The sequence below is a fragment of the Arachis stenosperma genome, chromosome 7, assembly GCF_014773155.1.
Source record: "Arachis stenosperma cultivar V10309 chromosome 7, arast.V10309.gnm1.PFL2, whole genome shotgun sequence".
NCBI lineage: Eukaryota > Viridiplantae > Streptophyta > Magnoliopsida > Fabales > Fabaceae > Arachis > Arachis stenosperma.
This window is the reverse complement of record NC_080383.1, coordinates 4,053,750-4,059,749: the sequence shown is the minus strand read 5'-3', so window position 1 is coordinate 4,059,749 and position 6,000 is coordinate 4,053,750.

Below are 6,000 nucleotides of genomic sequence, written 5' to 3'. Positions count from 1 at the left end.
CCTTCTCAATGGGGAGGCAAGAAGGTACGTTCTTCAAGTGAGCCTAGAGGTAAGGACTCTAACTTCTTAGAAGAAAGAGTTTTTATGTTGGAAAATGTTCTATCCTCTATGGATGAGCGGTTCCAAAGGATAGAACATGACAAGGAGACCCTCGAGGCTCACGTGTTAGGAGAACTAGATGCTTTCAAAGAAAGCATGCTCCAAATCGAAGAGAAGCTTGAGAATTCCTTGAAGCTATTTGAGGAAGTTCGAGTTTGGTTCGAGGAGGCAAAATCTCGACCAACCATTATAAGGGAGACGACAAAGATTGATCTCCCCAAGCCAAAGGAATTCAAGGGCGTAAGGGACGCTCGCGAGGTGGAGAACTTCCTATGGCAAATGGAGAGGTACTTCGAAGGCCAAGGGGTGGTCGAAGAAGCAATAAAGGTACGCACTGCAGCTCTCTACCTTTCTGATAATGCTACTTTGTGGTGGAGGAGAAAGTGCGTAGATATGGAGAAGGGTACTTGCAACATAACCACATGGGAAGATTTCAAAAGGGAGTTGAAAAGACAATTTTTCCCTGAAAATGTGGTTTATGAAGCAAGGAAGAAGTTGAGGGAGTTGAAGCACAAGAGTACGATTAGCGACTACGTAAAGGAGTTCACTACTCTCACGCTTCAAATCCCCAACTTAGCATCAGAGGATGCATTGTTCTTCTTCATTGATGGACTCCAACCTTGGGCAAAGCAAGAACTACAAAGAAGGAATGTTAAGGATGTCGATGAGGCCATCGTGGTGGCCGAATCACTCACTGAGTATCATAGGGGAGACTCTAAACCCAAGTCTTCCTCCAAACCTAGTTCTGCTAAAGGTGGGGGAGACAAGGGAAAGAGTTTTTCAACCAAGAAGGAAGGAAAATACTCTTCAAAGAAAGAGTACGAAGAAAAGAAGAAGGCTTTCGTGCCCAAAGGAGGATGCTTCGTGTGCAAGGGACCACACCAAATGAAGGATTGTCCCAAGCTAGGGACTTTGGCATCTATCGCCGAGGAACGAGAAGCTAAAACTCAAGTAACTGAGTGTGTTGGATCTATCCAACACATAAATGATGTGAAGAGCAAAGAGGCAAGCACTACAGAAAAGAAAGGCTTGATGTATGTCAAAGCCTTTATCAATGAAAAATCTGTCATGGCTATGATCGACACTGGTGCTACACACAACTTCATCACGCCTGATGAAGCAAAGAGGCTTGGGTTGAAGATCACTGAAAAGAATGGTTGGTTCAAACCCGTGAACACCAAGGGTGAACCCCTTAAGGGAGTAGCAAAAGGGGTTGAGATGACTCTTGGTTCTTGGAAGGGCCTTGTAGATTTCTCAGTAGCACCCATGGATGATTTTAAAATAGTCATCGGGCTCGATTTGCAAAGGAAGGTAAATATAATACCTATGCCATACTACGACGTAGTATGTGTCATGGAGAAAGGGTCTCCATGCATGGTCCCTACAGTATCTAAAGTTGGAGGGCCACCGATACTCTCTGCTATGCAACTCAAAAAAGGGTTCAAGAAGGAAGAGATTACATATTTGGCTCTATTACAAGAGGAGCCAACATCTGAAAGAGAAGATGTTCCTCCCAAAATCAAGGAACTCCTTGAAGAAAATAAGGATGTGATGCCTCCCGAGTTGCCAAAACAACTACCACCTAGGAGGAAGGTGGACCACAAGATCGAATTGGAGTCAGGAGCAAAGCCGCCCGCCTCAACACCTTATAGGATGGCACCGCCAGAACTTGAGGAGTTGAAGAAGCAACTCAAGGATTTGCTAGATGCTGGATTCATCCGTCCATCGAAGGCACCTTATGGCGCACCAGTCTTATTCCAAAAGAAGCATGATGGTTCATTGAGGTTATGCATCGACTATCGAGCACTCAACAAGGTAACCATCAAGAACAAATACCCTATTCCTTTGATAGCCGATTTGTTTGATCAACTTGGTAGAGCCAAGTGGTTCTCAAAGCTAGATTTGAGGTCAGGATATCACCAAGTGAGAATTGCTGATGGTGATGAGCCTAAGACCACGTGTGTCACGAGGTATGGATCGTATGAGTGGTTGGTGATGCCTTTTGGCTTGACCAATGCTCCTGCGACCTTCTGTACATTGATGAACGAGATCTTTCGACCTTACCTTGATCGATTTGTAGTGGTCTACTTGGATGACATTGTTGTCTATAGCAATACTTTGGAGGAACATGTAGAACACTTACGAACCGTGTTCAAGATCTTGCGAGAGAATAACCTATATGTGAAGAAGGAAAAGTGTTCCTTTGCAAGGGACAAAGTCCACTTCTTGGGACACATCATTAAAGGTGGAACTCTCTGCATGGATCAAGGAAAGGTGAAGGCTATCAAAGAGTGGGAGCCGCCAAACAAGGTATCTGAATTGAGGTCATTCCTTGGGTTGGCTAATTACTATCGGAGGTTTATCAAGGGATACTCCGCCAAGGCTGCACCATTAACTGATCTTCTCAAGAAGAATCACTCTTGGGAATGGTCAAAGGAGTGTCAAAAAGCCTTTGATGAGTTGAAGGCTGCTATCACAGAAGGACCAGTACTAGCACTACCCAACTACTCAAAGGTATTTGAAGTCCACACTGATGCTTCTGACTACGCTATTGGAGGAGTTCTGATGCAAGAAGGACATCCTATTGCCTTTGAGAGTCGCAAGTTGAATGATACAGAGAGGCGATACACTGTCCAAGAGAAGGAGATGACCGCAGTGGTGCATTGTCTGAGAACTTGGCGTCACTATTTGCTTGGTTCACACTTCATCGTCAAGACAGACAATGTGGCTACAAGCTACTTCCAAACTCAAAAGAAGTTAAGCCCCAAACAAGCTAGGTGGCAAGACTTCTTGGCTGAGTTTGATTTCGAATTCGAATACAAGTCAGGCAAGACTAATGTGGTAGCAGATGCGCTGAGTCGCAAGGCTGAGTTGGCGGCCATTTCTATGGTTGAAGGAGATATTGTGCATACCATCAAGGAAGGGTTGCATCACGATCCATTAGCCAAGAAGTTGGTGGAGTTGGCTAGAGAAGGTAAAACCAAAAGATTTTGGTTAGAAAACGACCTTCTCTACACAAAAGGGAGAAGACTATACGTTCCTAAATGGGAAAATCTGAGAAGGAAGTTGGTAAGAGAATGCCACGACACCAAGTGGGCTGGTCACCAAGGTCAGCGAAGGACCTTAGCACTCATTGAATCTTCTTATTATTGGCCTCAAATGAGAGATGAAGTGGAGAGCTATGTGAAGACTTGTCTTGTGTGCCAACAAGATAAGATTGAAAACAAGACACCAAGCGGGTTGTTGGAACCTCTGCCTCCATCAGAGCGACCGTGGGAAAGTGTCTCTCTAGATTTCATCTCTGCCTTACCGAAGTCTGAAGGGTTTGGATCTATTCTCGTGGTAGTGGATCGATTTTCGAAGTATGCTACCTTTATACCCGCACATACTGACTGCACTGCAGAGGAGGCAGCACGACTATTCTTCAAGAACGTGGTGAAATATTGGGGATTGCCTAAGAGCATCATTAGTGATCGAGATCCACGCTTCACAGGACGACTATGGACAGAGCTGTTCAAACTCCTTGGGTCGGAGCTTCATTTCTCAACAAGCTTCCATCCTCAAACCGATGGGCAGACTGAGAGAGTGAATGCCTTACTCGAGTGTTACTTGAGGCATTTTGTAAGCGCTAATCAGAAGGACTGGACAAAACTCCTCGACATTGCTCAGTTCTCATACAATTTGCAAAGGAGCGAGTCCACAGGGAAGAGCCCGTTCGAGATTGTGACTGGACAACAGCCGCTTACACCTCACTCTCTTTCTTCTTCCTACTCAGGGAAGAGCCCTGGAGCTTATCATATGATTAAGTCTTGGGAAGAACAAGCAGATGTCACTCGTTCTTACCTTGACAAAGCTGCAAAGAGGATGAAGAAATGGGCTGATAAGAAGAGGAGGCATGCAAGCTATCAAGTGGGAGACAAGGTAATGATTAAACTTCTTCCACAACAATTCAAAGCCTTTCGCAAGGTTCATAAGGGCTTAATCCGCAAATACGAAGGGCCATTTGAGATCATTGGACGTGTTGGGGAGGTTGCTTACAAAGTACAACTCCCTCCCTCTATGAAGATCCACCCGGTCTTCCATGTGAGTATGCTTAAACCATATCATGAAGACCAAGATGAACCGAGTAGAGGTGACTCAAGTCGTGCTCCGCCTGTGGCAATTAGATCCTTCGATAAAGAAATCGAAGTGATCTTAGCTAATCGTGTTGTGAGACGAAGAGGGGTACCACCAAGTATTCAATATTTGATCAAGTGGAAAGGGCTCCCGATAACTGAAGCTAGTTGGGAAGCTCGTGAAGATCTGTGGCAATTCCAAGAACACCTAGAGCGCTATCATGAACAGAACGCGACGAGGACGTCTGCGCATTAGGTGGGGGAGAATGTCACGGTAAATTTTAGAAGGTTAGATTTAACAGTGTTTGTATAGTTTTCTGGAGTGTTTGAGAATACTCTAGATGGTTCCGGAACGTTCTAGAATGTCCTAGAAGGTTCCAAAATACTCTAGAAGGTTCTAGAAGACTCTAGAAGGTCATATAGTATTCTAGAAGAGTATAGATGTATATAGAAGTATAAAGAGTGGTATGGAATAATCTAGAAACATTTAGAGAGTTGTGGTAGGATAGATATTTGTAAAGAAGGTTCTGGATGATTAATCTGGACCGTTGATTAGATTTAATCCTAACCATCCATTGAGGAGGTGGATGGCTATAAATAAGGGTGAGAGTTAGAGTTTGGGTGTGGGTGAATCATTTGTAACCAACACTTGAGTAATTAAGTGTTCTTTCCACCAAAGCTTCCTTTTTCTTGTGTTCTCTTGTGTTCTTAGCTTTCTTGCTAAGTATTGAGGGTTAGGCTGACTTGGTCTTAGCTCAAGAGGTTGAGTAAGTCCGAGTGCCGGCACGGTAGCGTTGGAGTGTGTCCAAGGCCGTGACATTGTGGTTTCTATTCTATGATTGAATAAAAAAAAAGCTAATTTGACAAAAAGAAAAAGTAATAACCAGCAATTACAACATTTACGTATTTACAACACTTGCTACTATACCAAACGATTATTTTTTGGCTATTTGCACGAATTAATAATTCATTTGATATTTGAATTTACACGTCAACTTTAATTTAATTTTTAAAATTTTAATTATTTTTATTTAATTTTAAAATTTTACAAATATAATTTATATTAATTTTTGAGATAATTTGTGATACATAAATATTAATAGAGTACATAATATAAATAGTAAGATATCATGTTAAAATTTGTAAAATAATGTTATTTTAATTTTAGCATTCAAATAGCATAAAAATGATATTGTATCATTTGTTTTAAAAAAAAATTTTAATAATGTAATATCTAATTGTCTATGTTAATATTCTATTAATGTATATAAATTAAAAATTGTTTCAGAGACTAACATAAATTATATTTATAAAATTTAAAAATTAAATACAAATAATTAAAATTTAAAAAATTAAATAAAAATTCATATATTAATATAAATTTAGAGGCTAAATTAAATATTATCTCTATATACGTGATAAAAAAAATACTTCAATATAAATTATATAATTGGAAGCCTAAGTGGGAACACTTCTATAGTTATCCATCCACCTCTCACTTATTAAGTAATTCAATGATATTAGTATACTTAATTATGAATTATGATATTAACTGGTATATTTTTACCTTTTAGAAAAGATAGAGAACCACTCGTATACATGTATTCATACATATTAATATATACATATTATATTATTATTTATTTTTACATTTATAAATACTTCCATAAACTGTTTAACAAATAGAACGTGTATTAATATTAATAAAGGAAAAAATATTATATGTGTATTTTATGTATATATCCTTTAGTTTTCATATTAAAATAATTAAAGAGAAAATATTTGT